Genomic DNA, 21,945 nt, shown 5'->3' with positions numbered 1-21,945 from the left:
AAACTTTATAATAATAAATGTTTAGTGAATTTTAACAAGATCGGAGGTATTTTAATGTAATTCCTTGTCGCAAATCAGGTCCAGAGCTGAAGTGTAGTATTTTTATAATCACTTTCACTTTTATCGTTGCCGTTTTATCATGTAGTTTAAAATCACTCTCTGAAACTCGAATGATTCAATAGTCGGCGTAGCTGTTCCGGCAACGAATTTTAGAGGCGGGTGTGGAATCTACGTGTGATTCGCGCCAAGAGATGTAGTTAAAAACACAATTTGCGTACATTTATCACGATCGGAAGTATTTTTTTAAGAATTTTAACGCTAAACTTTGTGTCCAAGTTCCGTATTAAAGTGTATTTGCAACATGAGACTTGACGAATTTTCTCGTTTTAGGTAGATTTCAAAGAAATACTACCTATTGTAGTCTATGCCATGGTCCGACTTTCGGGAAATTTTTATATAGTTTCTCGTTTCATGGTCCACAGACCTCAAAACCATCGTCAGCTCAAGGTATATATATATATATATATATATATATATATATATATATATAAACAATATTGTGTACACGATAGCTGTTTTAATTTTTCTCAAATTACTTCCAAACTGGTACATATAATTTGTTAGTGGAAAATCTCCGTCAAGTTCGTTAATGGGAAATATCCGACCAAAGGGGTAGAAATGAGGAAGCTTTTTGTAAAACATAAAAATCGCTGTAACTCCCATAATGTGAAAATTATCACATCCGTTTGAACGTCTTATAACTCGTAGTATTTGTCTGAATAAGTTTTTGATACGACTGACAATAACAGCAAGGGATTGAACAAACAAAGTTTGGAGGAAAAAAATCATAACTCCCTTAGTAAGCAAAACATGGAATTAGTACGAATTGTGTATAAACCTTTCATTTTTTAAGACTTTTGTATGAAACAATTGTTGAATAGACGAACAATTATTTCAGGGGGTCGAAAAAATAAAGGGGTAGAATTAAAAAAAAAATCATAATTTACGTACCATGTAGGCTACACAGTTTAACACGTTCTGTTTTAATGTAAAACATTAAATTATCATCTAAAACTTTCATCTGAAATAATTTTGTCTACGACTAACCATTACTGCAAACGGTAGAACAAAATGGTTAGAGGGAACAAAAAAATCTTACTTAACTCTTTTCGTAGGCACAACATCGAATTAGTACAAATTGTGTATTAATGTAATAATTTTAATCTAAAATTTTGGTCTGAAATAATTTTTGATTAGACGAACCATTGCTGCAAGGGGTTGAAAAATTGAGGGGAAGAATTAAAAAAAATTTTCATAACTCCCTTAGTAAGAAAACTATAAAATATTTTCAAATTCTTTGTGAATCTTAAAATTTTAACCTAAAACTTTTATCTGAAACAATGATAGAAACACAAAATGTCATTACTTTTATTTTAATAGATATACTATCGAATCCATTATAACTTTTTGTTAAACGCCTGAACTTTATCTAAAACATTTGACTGAAACGATTTATGATGAAACGAACTTTTATCGTAAAAACAGTGGTTGAAATTAAAAAAATAAATAAAACTGTGTTAGTATCAAATTCGTCGGAATGTATTAATGATCATATTAATATCAACTTAAACATTACCAAAAACATTTTATATGACCACGTATTAGTGCAAGGGATAAAACATAGTGTTTGAAGATCAAAAATAATTGCAGGACTACATTAGCAGGCATAAACTGTAATTCGTTAAGACATTCAATGCTGGATGTATTAGATTAAAAAAATTAAAAATATTTTCACAGCATGGAATAAGAGAAAATGATAATTATAAATTTTTCTAAAAATATTTTCGGACATATAGGATGTTATGTAGGCTATAATAAGTTCTTAAAATGTTCCAGGAGTTTCCAAAATATTTACAGAAGAAATAGGTACTTCAAAATCTACCTACGGTTGTAGGCTGTGTGGGAAGCGATTTTTTAGAGATTTTTATCTGTGAATAAGGGTTGACAGGAAAAGTAGCCAATAACCAACGACCTTGTTTGTTGTGGGGAAGTAGATTGGGGTAAAAATTGGTTGTCTGTAAAGTCGGTTTACGGACGATAGTTTAACGTGACGTCATAAAAAACATTGATGAAATGATTGCATACTTTTATGAATAAAATTGAATTATTTTTATTGAATTATCACTATTTTGTATGGATACAAAGAAGGAGTGAAATGAAATCTACAATTTAATTAATAAATTTACTTTTATTTGCACTGATTAATTCAAATATGTTTATTACCTTAACGAACAGATTATTTTAACTATAACTTTTTGAATAAGAGTGATTGTTTAATTGGAATGTTCAATTGGCTCCATAAAATAGTATATTCCCTTGCACGTCGGTTAGGCGGTTTAAATTGATATTAAATTTTCTAAATATTTTTTTAATTCTCTTTTATGTATCTTTTTGTTTATTGCTCTTTATTTGGAAAAAAAATTGAAAAATGGAAAAATAACAAAAAAAATTAATTAATAAAAACATAGTTTAGTTAAAGTACTAAATTTAAAAGCTACTTTTGAAAAGCCCTCCTTAACCTATTTAATATAATAGTAGATTCATAGGCCAATCGAGTGGAAGATAGATGCGGCGCAAGCGTACAATGAGCGTAACGGGACAATGAGCGTAACGGGACAATGAGTCATCCTTTTTCGTGCGTCCAGCCGGTGTTCATCGATTTATTAGACGTTGTCACGTCAAAATGCACGAAGCACATGAAACTGCGCGTGCCCCATCAAGTAGACCGACGATCGCGAGGTGTTTTGATTTTATGAGTCCCAACGGTGACGTTAACGTTGCTCGGATGGCTTCGAAGGCGAGGGAAGCAGAAGACATGTCGACACTGTGCGCTGTGTCGGAGAGATCGCCCTCTTCCTTCCCGGAGGAATGTTACGTGTTTAAGTGTGTATGTCCCGTTCCAGGTCATCATTTCATACTTACGTTCCACGTGGTTAAACTCGCTGACTTGTTGAGTGTATCAACTTCTACAAAATTATATATATATATATATATATATATATATATATATATATATATATACACACACTTACATCGCATACATTTTGCTTAACTAACTGGCAAAGTTGCAATTTAACGTTTTTCGTGCAGTGTGGATAGGGAGAATGAAAGCTATATAAATAAAAAATGTAAATCTTCGTTCAAAATCTTAAATCTCAGAAAGTTCTTCACAAATCGCTTTGCAATTTTGACACAACATTAAATTCGAATACGCGCATCTTTTTATATAGGTAGGTACCTATGTCACACCTGCGATAGATAAAAAATTAGATAAATATATAGATAGGTATATATATAAATGTTGTGTAAATATATAGATATTATGATATAACCATAGAGAGAGAGGTATAGGAAAGTAGATACACATATATAGAGATACTAGCTGACCCGGCAAACGTTGTTTTGCCATATAAATTATTTCTAGGGAATTTCTAGCTGCAGTACCCGGCGTTGCCCGGGCTGAACACAGGGTGAAGGGGACCTTTTTCGAAATCAAATGTAGTTAGTAATTGTCTTCTTAATTTGAATGTCAAGTGTGCAAAATAATTTATATCACTTTCAGATCCCGACAGACGTTGTTCTCTATCTCTTCTATATATAAATCTCTATATAGCTCTATACATCTATATATCTCTTTATCTAACCCATTTCATTCTCTATGCCTCGCTCTATCTCAACTTATCTCTATCTCATTCTATATATATATATCACTCTATCTCTGACTTTATTTTATATTTAAATAAATTGTGTCATGCGTGCGCACTTATACAACAAAAACAGACGAAGTGCCGCTATATAATATGAAATAAACACATTTTTTGACACGATATGTGCTCCAACTATTGCAAAATAGTTAGTATACCGTCTCAGAAACCTTCACGGGCATGCGCATAACAACTCACCAAAATTTCATCGCCATTGGATGAATGGTATAGGAACGCATACGGCACAAACAAACGAAAATTAAAGACATGACAAACGCATCAAACGATGGTGCGTTTAAAATTCAAGGCAACTACCTCTATCTATTGATGAAGTTAAGAACAAAACTGTTATGAGCGCCTTTATTTTGCTAGCCGCTGCAAGCTCCACTAAGCGGGCTGGTCTCACCAAGGAGAAAAATATGAATTTGCCAGACCTTACTATGTGTATGATCGTGTGGCATACATAAAGAAATGACACTCACTCACTATTTGTATGTCTATGACCTATGATTTTTTTCTGTTATAAAATTAAATTATCACTTTTTCACTCCCTTAGGGATGGAATTTCATATTAATATGTGGTCTATGTGTTAATCCAGGTAATGAGCTCGCTGTAGGCGGGGAAGGTTGATCAAGTGTTAATTTGATCAGCTATCGACCGGGGTTGAAAAATATAAAATTCTATTAAAAATTAGGGGTTGGTGATAGAAGGGAGAAAATTTAGGGTTGTATATATTTTTTAATGCCACATTATAAAAAAATAAAATAAAATTTTTTGTCCAAAAATTGAAAAAAAAAACAATTTAGGGGTGGACTACCCCTAACATTTAGGGGGATGAAAAATAGATGTTGGCCGATTCTCATAGATACCGGATAAGCACAAAAAATTTCATCAAAATCGGTCAAGCCGTTTCGGAGGAGTATGGCAACGAAAACTGTGACACGAGAATTTTATATATAAGATAGTGAGATAGAGCGAACGAAAGGTATTTATATAAAAATAGAGATATATAGTGAGATAGACTGACGTATAGATAGAAACATAGATCCATAGAGAGATATAGTTATATATATATAAAAGTATATATATAAGTATATATATATAGAGAGAGAAATATATATAGAGAAATATAGTGATATTTATAGAGGTTCATATTATAGTGAGATACAGAGAGCTTCAATGTATATGTGTAAATACTTAAAAAATTTAAAAAAATTGAAAGAGGCATAGCAATGCATACCGGGCATTAGCTAGTGGAATATAAAACTGAAACTTTTTATAGTCAAGTCGATTTTACTTGCAACTATGTCATATGGTATAATTTATATCTGAAAAAAAAATTAACTTTCCTAGCCTTCTTAAATCGTCAAATTTTTATAATTAAAAAAACAGCAAAATTTAAATAATTGGTTTTTAAAGAATTAAAAATCTATCACGCTCTAGCCACCAGCATTGCCTTTAAACCCAAATAGGCCCTATTTTCAGTTATTTCATATCAGCCTCGTTATCCACCCTGCACAAAAATGTGCAGAAAAAAAATTCAATTTTGCCAGCTAGAAATTCAAAAAGTATGCTCAATATAGGATATTTGTCGACATTTTGTTGAAGTTTGGCCAATCAAAAAGTCTACAAGTTTAACAGTTTTATGCTAAATATAAAAAAAAATTGTTTGTCTGTAAAGTCGGTTTACGGACGATATTTTAATGTGACAACTTCATAACAAAACATTGATGAAATGATTGCATACTTTTATGAATAAAATTGAATCATTTTTATTGAATTATCACTATTTTGTATGGATACAAAGAAGGAGTGAAATGAAATCCACAATTTAATTGAAAAATTTACTTTTATTTACACTCATTAATTCAAATATGTTTATTACTTTAAGGAAGACATTATTTTAACTATAACTTTTATACATGTTTGCTATCTAACTTCTTCCAATCTGTGTTATTCTGTTAAGGATAGGACGATGATAGGAAAAGTAGGAAACGAATGGGAGTGTTTCAAGTTTAATGTGCCTCGAAAAAGTCAAATCGATGGTTGTTCCAATCGAGTGGAAGAGAGATAGATGCGGTGCAAGCGTACAATGAGCGTAACGGGACACTTTTTCGTGCGTGTTGTCACGTCAATAATGACCTTGAATGGGACATAGGTCCTCAACAGTTACCCGCGGCACAGACTTGCTGGAACGACCGCTTCTCGGCTCTGGAGTCTCTGGAGAAGTGGAGGCCGTCTCAGCCTGAGACTGGTAGGATGGCTATTTGTCTAGTTCTCCCGCAGTTAAAAAAAACCATTCGGAATTCGACCTTCATAACCATCTCTGCAAAAGCGGGCTAAGTGCAACCTCACACATTTCGCTAACAACTTCGTGGCACTTTCTTGTGTTGGTTCTTCCACGGTGACGGACTCGGCACAGCATCAGCGAAGAGTTTCGGATAATATGGGACACCTTCCAAAATTTTGAAGAAAAATAAATAGTCTCTCAAACTGCCCTTTTAACGCATTTATGTACCCTTGAAAATTCCTTATCAAAACTATGTAACTACAAAAATATCTGTGTAAAATAATACATGCAGTAATACTGGGTTCGGAATCTTACACGGACTTGCTTTATGTTGTCCCAGTACCTTCCAATAGTTAAAGTTATTTGTAAACCGTTCCTTGAATAGCTTTCCACTATAACTTCGCAAATTAATAAGCATAATAAAACAAATAAAATTAAAATATTGAATATTCGATTATCTTTTAAAATGGCTAGAAAAACCATTTATGCTTGAAAAAACTACAAAAAACCGTATTTCACTATTGCAAAAATAACCATAGCCATGTGTTTTTACAAAGTTATAATATCTTTCATGTATTATTACAAACTATTCTTAAGCCACTGGTTTCCAACGGAATCTTTTGTAAAAGTACAGAATATTACTTTTTCTGTATACAGTAGCACTATAAAGTGTAAAATAATACACTTTTTAAAAACAAAAATTGAACTGACTTTAAAGGTTACGAGCGAATTGGAATGAATTACCTGTAATAAGTAGGTTTATGGGACAGAAAAAAAGGGGGAGGAAAGCAATTTCTCCCCTCGTCACTCCCATAGAACCGCAAAATGATATTTCAATGGGAAAGATCGATTCAACACATATCTTGAAAATACGTCATTCTTGATTTCGGTATTTCATTTTCATGTAATTACTATTAGTAACGGGATTTTCCTGTAATTGTTTTTCCATTACTCTCTCCAACGTGTAGTTAGGTTACAAATATTCTCAACATATATTCAATAAACGTTATTTTCAAGCTGTCAAAGTTCTTGCAAGTAAGCACTATCACAAACAAAATATCTATCGCGATTATTTGATACAATACTTAACAAGCAAAATAGCTATCATTATGAAATGACAGAAAGAAACCTGAAACAACATCAACTACGAGAAAAAGAATAAACCAACTTATTATTGGAGGCGGTTGTGTCTGTGTTAGTGAGGCGGGATGATAAATGCGACGATCGCTTGTGCTTATAGCGCGGTATCGGCTCTGAACTGGAGCGTATTCTTCTCGTTATGCATATAGAAACTATGAGATTCGAGTGGTAACCATAACATTAGATGGCGGAGAAATGAAGGTTAAAGTTGTAATGAAAGTCGTTTGGGTTCTTTCAAGAATATATACCTAGCGTTTCAATTCCAATTATAACTACCTATGAATAGAGACCGGAAAAATTCGCGATTTCAATGACATATAGGATGGACTCCATGATCCTCTATGCACTCGGGCGAATTGCATCTGCTCATTGGTTACTGACTCGCAGCACCTGTTAACTGGGATGCTCGTGATTCGATACTTTTTTAGTTTACATTTTTTCATTGGCCCTGAGTCCTTCAGATATACTGTGGCCCAATCACCGAAGCAAATTTTTTGGATTCTAGCCTATCGTGAAATGAATGCGCGAATTTTTCAGGTCTCCACCTATGAATACACGCTTTTTAGCCTTCTTCGCTCTACTAAAAATACAGTTTAAAAACGAAATACGGGAACAGAACCACTCATCCGCCCTCAGAGTATTCTTAAATGCTTTTCGTAAACAAACACCACTCAGATATCTCGAGCAGTTTTTAAATCTAGCGGGTTCTTCTGAAGCTCTGCACACCATATGGGTGCCCGAGTAGGCAGTACCTTTCACAGTATTTTTTTTTGTACGTTTTCAAGGACATCCCTTGGAAACTCATTTCCCACGGATTTCACTTTTAAAATTGTAATTTTACACATATTTGCCTTGCACACACAATTTGGTGTTTCAGGACACACAAAGTGCAATGCTTATAAGGTAGAACATCCGACGAAGTAAGCCAATAATACGAGTGTATCCGAGTCTTAAGGCTTGGTCTCACACGACATGTTAATTTGCTTTTTCTTTCGGTTTTTTTCGTCATTACTTTTTTTATAGCTGTTTCTAAAATATAACTCGGTACCTCCCTTCCACGTGTTGTTCAGCCAAAAATATTATTTCCGCAGCTATTAACTTAATGTAATATCATGGACGTAGAAAATCGCTCGTGTATGATGATTACGAAGTAATTATCAATTGAACAAATTTCAGGACTTTTTTCAGGACCTTTCAATAAAACCTCTTTACATCACATGGTCATTTGTATATAATTTGTATATAATGAGAAAAGTTAAAAATATATATTTGGAACTGCTACTCACAGCGATTTATGTGAATAATCTTCATCTATATAGGATGTGTATGCGAGTTAAGTGAGGCTTCAAGAAAATAAACTGCACCTAGGTATAAGAGTAAAGGAAGTTAATGTTTTATGACCTATAGCAAAGTTACAGTTTATTTTGGGTCTTTTTCTTGACTTTCGTGACCATTTCTATAGTTTCGTCTCTTTTCTGTGACCATTTCTTTAGTTTCGTTCATTTTTCGTGACTATTTATTCAGTTTCGTTACTTTTTCGTGACCACAGTATCGTTACTTTTGCGTGACTTTTCAGATTGAATTTGCAACTGTGTGAGCTGCGAAAGTGCGTCGCCACTTTGCCTAGGGCAGAGAATTCACGCTTTGACCCGGCGGTGGAAACCAAATGTCTTGGCTCCCGTCCGACTATGTCGCGTTCAAGGCCGCTGAATCGACACTGACTATCACATCAATCTGGCTGACGTCATGGTGTACCAGGAAAGGGTGTGTAGTGCCTGGATCTTGGTAACTGCTGCTCTGTCCAGTCATGCTCCATTTTTGACTGTCATTTGGAATCATGCCTTATTTCTGGAGTGTCTGCGCCGATCACCCTGATTGAAGAATTAGCCTTATCCTCCGCTTTAAATGGTGTACTTGGAGGGGGTGTGTAGTGGCATTCATCTCTAGAGCTCGGTTTTTGGTTTCCTACCCGGATTGACTCAGTTCGGTGACAAAGTTAGTTTGTTGAAGCCTGTCTGGTGGCAGACCTTGGTGGTCACCAGTTTCCGAAGTTAGTGCGTACTGGTTGGGTATGTGCCTGCTGGGTGGCGGAAACCTAAGGCTAACTTTCTGTGAAACTCTGTCCACTGATTTGCGTAGTCATTTGGCGGTCCGCTAGTCGGACAGAGCGTAGAGGACCTGTTTTCCAAGTCTAATTCAGATGCTAGACTATGGATTAGTAAGATTTGTAAGAAGACTCATATTCTACCCTAAAAGGGCGTTGACAGAGGAGGGGAGGAGGCGGGTGAGCTGGCCTTCGGGCCAGAAAACAGTGACGTCATTCGTTCTCCTAGCACACCCTCATGGGTTCAGTTCTAGGATAAAAGGAGGTGAAGCTTGGCCGGGCTTTGCGTTACCCCCCGTCATTTTTCGAAGCTAGCAGTTGTTCTATTTATCGAAGCTTTTAGTTTTGTATTTTTGGCAGTTCGGTTGCATTTATCACTCGCTCTCTTCACACTCACTACACCCAAATGTGTTTAATAATAAAACATAAAAGAAATAATTAAACAAGTAGTTTCAAAGTTAAAATCTAATGCTATTTTACTTATTAAAACATAACTATTCAAAAATATAAAATGTACATATTGTTTTCTTCAAAATCATAAACATTTTTTTTTATATAAATGTTGTGGGTATTTGAAATTTTTAATTCTTTTTCCATGGGAACGCCTAGTTAGTATTCAAAACATGAAAACAACAAACACTTTTATCATAAATGTTGGCCAAAGAAAATGTAATTTTGTATTTATTTTTTTTAATTTCAAGAGTTTAATTACATCCCATGTACAAAAAATTAATTTAGAAAATTCTCAATCAATTTATGTAAATTTCAAAGAAATACTACCTATCGCAACCGTAACCATAGTGCGACTTTTGGAAAGTTTTTATATAGTTTTTCGTTTCATGGTCCATTGACGCCAAACCCATTAACTCAAAATTTTATATTTATAAATTAGGTTGGAAACGATAAATACCGCAATTATTCGCAAATCCCTTCAAAACTGATATATAAAATCTAGTAGTTGAAAACCTCGGTCGAGTTCGTTAATGGGTTATTTCCGACCAAAAGGGTAGAAATGGCGAAGGCTTATTCAAAACCAGAAAATTCACTGTAACGCCTATAATATAGAAAATATCACTTCCGTTTGAAGTATTATAATTCGTAGGAGTAATGCCAAACTCTTGTTTGAATAAATTTTGGGTACGATCAACCGTTACTGCAAGGGGTTGAAAACAGAAGGGTTGGAGAAAAAAAATCATAACTCCCTTAATGGGTACAACATTGAATTCGTACGAAATGTTTTCTTAATCTAATAATTTTTATCTAAAACTTTTGTCTAAACAATATTTGATTAGACGAACCATTGCTGCAAGGGGTTAAAAAAGGAGGGGTAAAATTTAAAAAATAAATCATAACATCCTTAGTAGGAACACTATCAAAATCGTTAGAAATGTTATAAGATTATAGTCCGGTCAAATTAGACCAAAAAATAGGAGTGAAGTTACAAAAAATTGCACCCAGCTGAAAATAGGTAGGATTGTTCAAAACACCATTATAAATGATATCTAAAAAGTCCTCATCGATCCGAAACCTGGAAAAAAATTTACTTGGGGCCAAAGGTCACAAAATAGGGGTTTTCGCGATTTTCAGCAAAACGGTAAGTTTTATCATAAAATTAGTTAAGACAAAAATTGTAGACCAGATAATTATCTATAAAAATGTCTTAATCCTTTTTCTCCTAAAAGCCACCGTTTTTGAGATATAAATATTCAAAAAGTTGAAAGAGTAGTAATCATCATAATATGTATACGTAGGTACACCACGTATATACATCACTGAAGCTGTAATACAAGTAAAAATATTATTCTATCGGTCAGTGTAACTTACACATATAAAATATTATAAATATGAGAATGTCGGGTAAAAAGAAACCCAGTTCCTCATTTTATACGCCAGTGTAACCTTGAGCAACATCTGTTTCCCATTCAATTGTCTGCGTGGCTAGGGTCGTATACCTGCTTTATCTTAGAATGCCCAATACATTCAATACTATTAGTCTAGAGTGCCACTCCGGAGTGAAAACACGTGTTTATTCTAACCTTTAATTTTTAACCTATTTCGTGCTGTTTTGAGTTTTATAACAAAAATGTCAGAATATTGTTTTATTTGTGCTAAACTTTTTAACTAAAGGTGAAAATTTTACTGTTGTACGTGGTATGAAGACATTAATCAATGCAAGTACTGAAAGAGCTGATGAATTTTCAGAATATATTAAACAGCTGAAATCTGTGACCATTCATGTGGAGTGTCGTAAAAATTATACTCGAAAGTGTTCTATTGCTGCAACTATTAATGTTAAACACGAAGAACAAGAAGAACAAGGAGAAGAGGAAGCAGAAGTATTAGAGAATTACTAGCTGCCCGACCCGGCTTCGCACGGCTATACTAATGGAAAAAGAATTATGCCACATCTCCCATTTACAGTAATGGTAAATAAAAAAAAATTCCGTGAAAATTTATTACAATGCTGTATAATGTACCGATGGTTTCCCGACTCGTGCACGCAACGTACAACTGATGTACCCGTACTTCGCTACGGCAGTCTACAGGCAGATCACTCTTGCGCCGCTCATAATACATGCCCCTCGTTGTGGGTACGCCACTGCCGCGCGATGCCTGTTGCCATGGAGACGCAGAAGGCATGAACAATGCAAAATACTGTTCTCATGCAGACAAAGTACCCACTGTTGCCTGGTTTTAACCACCTATGCTATGGGATCTAATTTTCGGAAAATGTCATCCTGCGTAACATAAGGAACATTACTGTGAAGTTTCAAGTCTGTAAAATATATATACTTGAAAAAAAAGGGCAATTTTTGATATTTAAAGTACTTGCAAAATTTTAACGGTGATGAGGACTGCACTAACAATGAAATAGCCGTTGCCATAGAGACGAATGAAGCATCAACAAAGCAACAGCCGTTGCCATGGTGATTTCCTACCAAAAACTGGAAATAAAAAAAAAATTTAGGGGTGGACTACCCCTAACATTTAGGGGGATGAAAAATAGATGTTGGCCGATTCTCATAGATACCGGATAAGCACAAAAAATTTCATCAAAATCGGTCAAGCCGTTTCGGAGGAGTATGGCAACGAAAACTGTGACACGAGAATTTTATATATTAGATGAATCAGATGGATAAATTTCCCTATTTTTTTTAATTCACACAGATTTTATCACTTTTATCATTTTCAACCCTTGCCAATATCTTTAATTATTCAATAGTTTCAAATCCATACCAATATAATAAAGCTGAAAATTTTGTTTGTTTGTTTGAACGCGCTAATCTTAGGAACCACTGGTCCGATTTGAAAAATTCTTTCAGTGTTGGATAGTACATTTATCGAGGAAGGCTATATGCTATATTATATTATCAATAACATTAGGAATCCTTACTAAAAGTCCAACTTAGAATCAAATGCGTTGTAGGGGGTTAGATACAACATGCAGCACACGTACGAAGTGTGTGTTGACAATGCCGCAGGCGCTAGAAGTTTATTTCCTATTGCCTATTAACATTGTTGCCACGCACTAAATGCCTTATCATTCTTAATTTTCCCATACAAGTAAAAAACACCCGTGGGATATGAACAACGAAGCAATCAGTACCCTCATATAGAATACATAGAGATAGTATGAGGTATATATGCAGATATAAAGAGATAAATACAGATAGAGAGATACATAGATATATAGGACTATAGATGTAGATAGAGATAAATATATATTTAGAGACATGGATAGATTATTTGTATATGTGTAACTACTTCAAACATATTACAAAACAAAACTGAATGAAGCATTGCAATGCATGCCGAGCATTAGCTAGATAATGGAATCTTTTCAATATTAGTAATCCCTTATTTTTCAGTTTTTTTCTATATTGCTTTATAGAGTCTAGATTACACACAGACCAGGTAAATAACTATAAACTGGCAGAGCAACGTCTGTCGGGATCTGAAAGTCATATAAATTATTTTGCACACTTGACATTCAAATTAAGAAGAGAATTACTAACTACATCTGATCTCTAAACAGTTCCCCTTCACCCTGTGTTCAGCCAGGGCAACGCTGGGTACTGCAGCTATTTAAACATAATCACAACAGATCCGTGGAATAGGCCTACCGGGGAAACCACTAAAAAAAAAAAAAAAACGCGCAAGTACACTACCACAAAGGTGGCGTGGAAACGTGTGCATATTATGACGATTACAACTCTTTCAACTTTTTGAATCGTTGTATCTCAAAAATGGTGGCTCTTAGGAAAAAAACGTATTTAGACTTTTTTATAGATAATTATCTGATATACAATTTTTATCTGGACTAATTTTATGATAAACCTTACCGTTTTGCTGAAAATCGCGAAAAACCAGTTTTTATTACCTTTGACCCAGAGTAAATTTTTTTCCAGGTGTCGGATCGATGAGGACTTTTTAAATTTCTATTATGATGGTGTTTTGAACAATCCTACCAATTTTCAGCTGGGTGCGAATTTTTGTACCCTCGGATGTCTAAATTGACCGGACTAATAGCCATTTTTTCAAGGGGTTAAAAATAAACAATATGATTAAAAAATAATATATTAAGTACTATTTACATATTATTAAATCCGTTCTGTTTTAATTTGAAAACTTTAATTATTATCTACAACAGTAGTATGCATTGGCCGGTCCGGGCTCACGGAGATTGGAGGAGGATTGAGAATGGGGTCAATTAGAAACCGCACTGATATCACGACGGCATCTGGATTACCATTACCCTGACCTTTGAACTTCACTTTGACCCCGATAACCATCTTGAACAATACATATCGTGGAACCTGGGGGAGAACCCGTCATAGCGTTTGATTGGATTTCGGAAGACATGGAAAACTAAAATCACGATGGCCAGAGAAGGTTACAGGGTAAAATATATAATGTTCGTTTAAGTTTAAAAACTCAATTGAGAAAATATTTAAAGTAATTAAAATATTAATAAATAGGCCTTTAATGCCCCAATCGGGATGTTTTCATGCGTGTAAATGCAAAAATATGTTTTTAAAAAATATTTTGACATAGGTTTACTAGTTTTAGTTTATATGTTTACATTGTCTTATAGCTATAGTAGTAATTGACACTCTTAAGGGGATTTAGTGTTGAGATAAGTTTGCTTTGTTTTCATTGTTTTTTCTTAAAAAATAAATTTTAAAAGTGATTAAAGATGTATTTTTTGAAGTCATTTAAATAAAGAAATTTATGTGGATTTGGAAAAAAATTCTCTCATAATTTTAGGCCTGACTTCAGAAAAATAAAAAAATTAAAAGAAAACTTTTAAAAGAACTATTTAATATTTTTCGGTGCATACCACAACTTTTAACAGCAACAAATATGTTTGATGTTTATTAAATAAATTAATAATTATATATGCTAGCAGTTATTTAATTAATTAGTTGAAATTATTTTACTATAATCTGATTTTTTAAATTTAATAACCAATTTTAATAATCCTGGTATTTGTTAGAATAAACAACGTGGTCAGAGTACCTGTTAAGTTAAAGAACGTACGAAAATAGGATTTTATCATTGGTTTGAACTACGCAAGAGACGCAATAACGCAAGAAATCCAAAGCGCCAAATGTTAAATAACAAAGTTTTGACATAGCCTTTTTTAATAATTACGCAAGACGAAAAAACGCAGCGCAAGCATTGCATTATATATTTGAAATGAAGTTGTATAGAAGACTATGTTTTTTTTATCACATGCATTACGTTTGCACTTATTGAACTATCACGCATGGGAGGAAAACAAAGATTTTCACTGAATTAAATTACTAAGTATTTCACAAGTTATGATAAAAAAAAAGAATTATGAAAATAATCTTTATGGAATAAGGTTTATTTTTCCACAGTTTTACAGTTTTATTTTTTAGGGTTGATGAAGTCTTGCGATCTTAGTGGATTTTTTTTTGTGCGGTGATAGGAAACCTAGCGTTAGCTAGGGAAGATGATTTCAAACGCTGCTGTTAGCGCGCAGTGACTTGAGCCGTTGTTGCACTCGGAGCCAGTCGGCCAGGATGCTTGCGCAGAGGGGTAGTCTGTCGGGTTGGGGGGGGGGGGGAAGAAGGGGAGAGAGAAGACAAGAGGTAGTGGGATGCTGGCTCATCTCCGCACGTAACATGTAAATGACGCGGGATGCCGTTGGAAGCGCCTGGTGTTTGAGGAGGAGAATGTGGAGGGGGGGGGGGGGGGGGGGTAAGTTGTGGAGGGGGAGAAGGGGGCAAATGTTTTGTCAAGGAACCACGCAGGGTCGGAAATCGGCCAAGGAAAGGGATGGCCGAAGGGGAGGGGGCGAAGCACCTATATAAACCACGAGGACATCATCTTCCCGTGATATATTCTCTCCGCTCGCAGCTCAGGGAATAACTCTTTTTTTTAGTGCTCCCGGTGGTGTTCTGTGGCTCGCGGCAAGGTGAGTTACCATCAGATATTAAGTAATTTATTCGTCCGAGGTTTAACTAAGAACTTCTGCTGACCTTTCTTAGAGTTTCTTCTTCTTTCTGTGAATCTTATACCCTTACGCCACACGTAGAAATTAGCACGGGGCCTGGTTGACTTTTAACATAATGTCGACCACTAGTAAAAGCGCAAAGCCGTTAGAATTATTATTCGTAACAACTAGCTTCCTGTCTTATCGTGTTGGTTTTAAATTGAGTTTCAAAGTGTTAACTAGTATCTCTTTCTAAGTAGTGCGTTATGTTTCAAATATATTTGTTATTAAAAAGAACTGATAGCCGATAATAAAAACCTAGTAAAATGGTAAAAGAAAATATAATAAACGATTAACAATATTTAGACAGAAACATTACACGTAAATAGATTTTCTCGACTTGTAAATTAACAAACAATTATAATTTTTAATATTTAATGTGAACAAAAAAATAATAATAGACGATTCTTTCAGAAAAGGTACAAGTAATTACAACTACACGATGTAAAACTTAACAAAAAATTAAATTGCATTCTGTTCTATTTTATTTATGAATTTAATTGCTTTATTTTAATAATACATTTAATGAATGTAACAAATTTAATATCATTTATAAATAATAAAATTAAAAAAATTAAACATGAAAAAATAACTAAAATAAATTTTTTTAAAGATCAGGCTACTTTTTATCCTTCAAATTATTATGATTGCTATTCGCGGCTTACAAAGAAAGATTTTTTTCTCCTTAAACTGGACTTTGTTTGCTTCTGAATGGTATTACTCCCGTCGAACATCTGCGTATTGCGGGTGGCCTGCGCTTCCGGCAGGGCTTCTCATGTTTCACGCACCTTGACTGAGGCAGTGGAGTGGTGGGGGTGACCACATGACTGCTCACAAGATGACTTACATTAATGACAAATATCTTACCTTACTTTTCATCCTTTTGCTTCAAGTTAATCATAAAGAAATCGTATAATTAGCAACAATAGTTGATTTTTTTTTTCATTTACCACACAAGGCAGACAAGACACACAATGTTTCTTTTTTTCCAGTACAATATTCCTACGTTGTTTCTGTCTTTTAAACTAACGGTTAAGTATTCATAGAACATTAGAAATTTGGAAATGAAATTTAACGTTCATAAATATTACATTTATTTATAATAATTTTTAATCTACTATAAAGTCTGTAAAGTCGGTTTACGAACGATAATTTTACGTGATAACGTCATAAGAAAACATTTATTAAAAATTGCATACTTTTTAATTTTCAAATATTATTTACAGTTTTTGCAAATTTAATTTAAATTATTTGTTTAAATATAATCACGAACAATTAGTCAAAAAACCCGTCTTAGCCTGTTTGATATAATAGAAGATTTTCTCGCACGGTGGTTGGCCGGTTCTTACACGCTCGGCTCAGGCGGAACCTGACAATGAGTCATGATTTTTCGTGTGTGCAGCCGGCGTTCATCGATTTATAAGACGTTATCACGTCAAAAATTTATTGTAGTAGCCACCAATTTACACGTATTTTTATAATATTTAAATACGCGAAAATTTGTTCTTAGTGACCAATAAAATGCCAAAAGTATGTTTTAATTAATATTCGAGAGTTTTTCTTCAACAGTGTTCCGAAAGTACGAATTCAAAAAATTTTTTTCTCAGTGCTAATACATTAACATATCTCAAAAAGGCAATTGAAAAATTGTATTGAAAAATCGTGGAGTCAGATGACTTATATATGTATATAAATATGTATATATAACCCTAACAACGCTTTTAATGACTTCAAAGTTGAGTTCCGTGCCAAATAAATATCCATTGTTAGATTGTAAAATCTCTAGATACAGACAAAAGGGACTTAAGATAAATCTTTAATATTACTATCGGATAGGATGTTCTTTCTCATACGGCAATCGATCAGCACTTATTAAAATTCAATTTATTTTATTGATTTGCAAGTAAGTTGCTTGTGTGGTCATGTTGTACGCCGGACACGTTGATGGCTTCTTAAATTAAAAAAAAAGGAACTTAGAAAATAGGTTTTTAAAGTAGAATATATAATGTTTTAGTAATGTTTTTAATATGTATAAATGTTAACTTGCATGGCTGTGATATTAACACAGCAGGTACTTTCCATTGAAAGATGTAATTACGAACGCATACAAAATTAAATTAGCAAGTCGCGTAACAGATCAGTAATCTGCGTATTAAAAAAAATATCTAATCAAGAAACAAAAAGTTCATGCATTTTAATCAAATAAAAAATGAATCAAATACCGCCAAGGAGCTACATTATATTTTCTTTGACACGGACGCAACCCTGAGAAATTTTAAATAAAGAAAACTGTTGTTTACTTATTCCTACATCTATGCATGAAAAAGTAAGTGATCACTTTTTTCTACTGTTAAAGTTCAGAGAACCGTAGATTTTTAATGTAGAAAATAAGGAAAACAATCTTTTATGCGATAAATGTTAATAATTGTAAATTATCGATGAAATTCAATCTACAATTTGGCTATCAAAAATACGTAGTAATGAAATAATCTAATTTTTTCGTCTAGTTATACGTTAGTGGTAAGATATTAATCACTCCATAAATCTTAAAACTATAAATAGTTTTTTTTAACTGGAGTTGTATTTAAATTTGCTACGTGTTTTTAACATGTTTGTTTTAACATTTTCTCAGTGGCTAAAAAAACAATGATTAAACATGCTGCAAAAACTTAAACTATCCGACTGTCCGGCAAAGAGGTAGATTGACGTAACAACAATTTAAAAAAAAATGATTTAATGCGTTATTACGTGTAAGTGGTGAGGTGGGCCTGGGAGCAAACAGAAGGCGGGTTGGGAAGAAAGTGTTTAATTAACGCGCGCTCGTTAATTCCTCGTGAGCTGGTCCAAGCCGGACCACGACTCGGTGAGGGGGTTTGGAGAGGGGGGGGGGGAGGAGTGTAGTTTCTCCGGCGCAGCCTTGCCGACCAGCCACTACGCAATCCTCTCGACCTTTAGGGAAGGCTCTTCTTCAGTGGAGAGGCTTTTCTCTCTCTCTCTCTCTCTCTCTCTCTCTCTCTCTCGCCGCAAGGTCGCGCCGTACAGCGAGCTGGACGTACAGCGCTCTTTGTTTTCCTCGCCCGGACTCTCCGGGTCGTGAGTCGACTTCGCCGCCAACAAGCCCCGTCCTGCAACGGCGCGTGCACGGGAACATTTCCCTGATGCAACGTCTGCTGCTCCCGCCATGCACGGGGAAAAGTAACAAATGGCCGCGTATATGAAAAAAAAAAAACGACAAAGTTAAAATGAGAACTTAAGATATTCTTGTACTTAAAACTGGGGACTGAAAAAAAAATCGTGGTTTCTTTGACCTCTAGGATGGACTCCGGGTTATTTTAACGTACTCGAGAAAATGCCACGGGCTTATTGGCTACTGGCTTGTAACACCTGGTGTTCGGGTTTCTTGAGATTCGATACGTCGTACGTATTTTTCATTGGCTCAAGTCCTTCTAGACAACTGGTGGTCCAATAAAAGAAGCAGGAATTAGGTAAACGTATTTTGGCTTCTAATCTGTTGCGAAATAAAATTTCGAAAATTTTTTCCGGTCTCTACTTAAAATCATTTTTAACGTATTTAGAACATGAACAAACATGGCTACCACCGCAGCCAAGTACTCGGCTGCTATTGGTCGCACGGAGCAATGTACACGGAAGAGTTCAGCATTGCCGAGCTGATCCGTACGGGTCCGTCTCCGCCGGCGCTCTGTTGTAGAAGCTCATTGTATTACGAGCCTAACATATACAAGGGATTTTTTTTGTGTTCTCCGAAACCCACACACGCTGCTAGAAATTCTCTACCATGTAGTCACTATCCTCCAAGACACGGAGTAAGGAATTTTCAGGTGACGTAATTGAACGCACTTTCTGCCCGCACCACCGCCACTTTGCAAACTCCCAAAGCATTATTGTGGGAATGACGCTTGACCACGACTGACGGCGTGCAGAGCATCAGAAGAAAAAAAAACACGCGATTTTATAACTGCCCAATGTATCAGAGTGGTGTTCAGTATTTTGTGGTTAAAACGAGATGTTTTCAGAACAATTAAGGCATGAAACACCCAGGTACAGATTTTTGAAAGATCCCAGGGACTTGCATCATCTTATATCTTCATTTATCCGCCGTATAATGTTGCGGTCACCGCTAGAACCTCATAGTCGTGCTGTGCACTGCGAGACGACTGAGCGCCAGTTCAAAGCTTAGCGCTTAGAGGCGATATCCCGCTGGAAGCACCAGCGAGCGTAGCATTTATCATGACGTCTCACTAACTCAGATACGTCGTTAACAAACAATGGCTTCCGTAAAAAAGCAGTCATTGAAAATTGTGGAAATAAATTGCAAGCTTCCCAGACTGGGCCCGGCCGCTTCGTTCTGCACTTCAGCAGGCATCATCAGGGTTGACAAACCAACTGACAGCTGGAAGGCGGTGAGACTCTTTGTATACTGCCACGGGTCTCCTTCAGGCGGCCCAAACCTGAGCACCATTTATGGGAGAAAAAAATGACCTAATCAGAAAGCAAGAAGTGTGAAGCCTCACAGTGTCCTTTTACCAATGATTAACCCAGCGAATGAGAAGATACTAAACACTTCTCGCCGATACAGAAGTATATGGCAGGAAAGACCTCCCCCTGATTGCCTGGCACCTGAGCCAATACACTCTTTTTTAATGGAACAGAAACATCCATGTTAAATTAGAACTACTCAGTATTATCTTGAAAAAAAAAAACTATTTAATATATGCAAAAATAACCAAGCCATGTGTTGTACAAAGTTCCATTATATATTTATTGCAGTGTTACAAGCTGTTTCTTTGCAACTGGATTACAAATAGATATTTGGTAAATGGAATTTTTTTTGTTTACATGGCGAAAAAATATATTTTGTTGATTCAAACATATATTTTTTAGTAAGAAAGATTTTTTTTTTAAACCCAAGAATGTGATTTTGTCAACTCAGATGCACATATTGTTAGGTGTAACAAATCAGTTTTACTCACCAAATGTGGTTAGCCTAACGTTTTAGCAAGGGCTAAGACACTGTTACAAAATTAACTTTCCTCACATTATATGTTCATCTACAATAGTAATTTTATTAAAAATATGACTCGTCACGTAAATTGTAAAGTTTGTTTATACACGCCGGCTACTTATAAAACAAAATTAATTCATTATTGCAGTTTTATTCGACATATTTGTTTTCAAACGCTGCTAAATTTAAATGTTTTCGATAATATACGATGTTATCTCTATTAAGTTTTTGAGTGATCACTTCTGTTACATACAGTGATAGAGTTCATCATTTGCTATGAACTACTTCCAAAGATTCCACACTACACGCAGTAATCTTCGGCAGTACTAAGAATACATGGAAATAAATTGCTTTGTTTCTTCTTAATGACGTAACTTCCATGAGTTACATCATATCCTGAACCAAAGGCCACCGGCAGCCAGTATCGACGTGAATTTTTATCTCGTTATGCGGTTCAAAAGTAAATGAAGCTATTGTCCTGATCGCTGGAATTAAAATCTAGGAAAAATTCATAGTTTCCGACCAGTTAGAATATTAAATAAAAAAACTCTTGGCCTTCCAGTGAGGTGTCTTTAACACTAAGATTCAGCGCAATAATTCTTTAGAATAAAATGAAAGTGAAGGTATGAATGACAGTCGCAATTTGGAAGCAGAAAAAAGAGAGATGTTGCATTGCAATACAATAAATTTTTTTCCACTGCACCTTGAAATTCCTCAAGCCAGAGACCTTTTACTGACCTAAGTTGAAATCCTGGAGATGGTGCCTCACGAGAAGATTGAAGGTTTGGCTTAATGCAGTATTATTATGGGCTATCGATTGGATACGTGAAGTATTCAAAACGGTACACGAGAGCTTAAGTAGCATCTCAGCTGAAAAAATAATGTTCGAAGATAGATTTCCGGGTAAAATGCTGCGGTTTAATGGAGAAATAATTTGAAGCAATCATTCACCACGCGGGAGAACATATAGTTGGTATCCAGAGGCTAATTCGTTTAAAATTATATGCTAGTTAAATTGCTTTACGAAAAACTTTACAGATAAAAAAAACACAGTCGACAAAAGAACGTTTTTATTGCATTTCTTTTATTCGAATTGCGTC

At 34.9% G+C, this 21,945-nt stretch overlaps 1 protein-coding gene across 1 annotated transcript in view; it reads left to right on the top strand.

The window, feature by feature from the left end:
* The first annotated feature begins 15,589 nt into the window (after window positions 1-15,589).
* The window catches only part of LOC134528193 (U-scoloptoxin(01)-Er1a-like), a 33,712-nt gene continuing 27,356 nt past the window's right edge, over window positions 15,590-21,945 (top strand). The window contains exon 1 of the mRNA XM_063361583.1: window positions 15,590-15,744. The gene's annotated coding sequence lies outside the window, so the exon portion shown is untranslated. The remainder of the gene's footprint in view (window positions 15,745-21,945) is intronic.

Source organism: Bacillus rossius, chromosome 1 (assembly GCF_032445375.1).
Source record: "Bacillus rossius redtenbacheri isolate Brsri chromosome 1, Brsri_v3, whole genome shotgun sequence".
In the NCBI taxonomy this organism is placed as follows: domain Eukaryota; kingdom Metazoa; phylum Arthropoda; class Insecta; order Phasmatodea; family Bacillidae; genus Bacillus; species Bacillus rossius.
The sequence above is the reverse complement of the archived record's forward strand: the minus strand, read 5'-3'. Positions and strand labels throughout refer to the sequence as shown.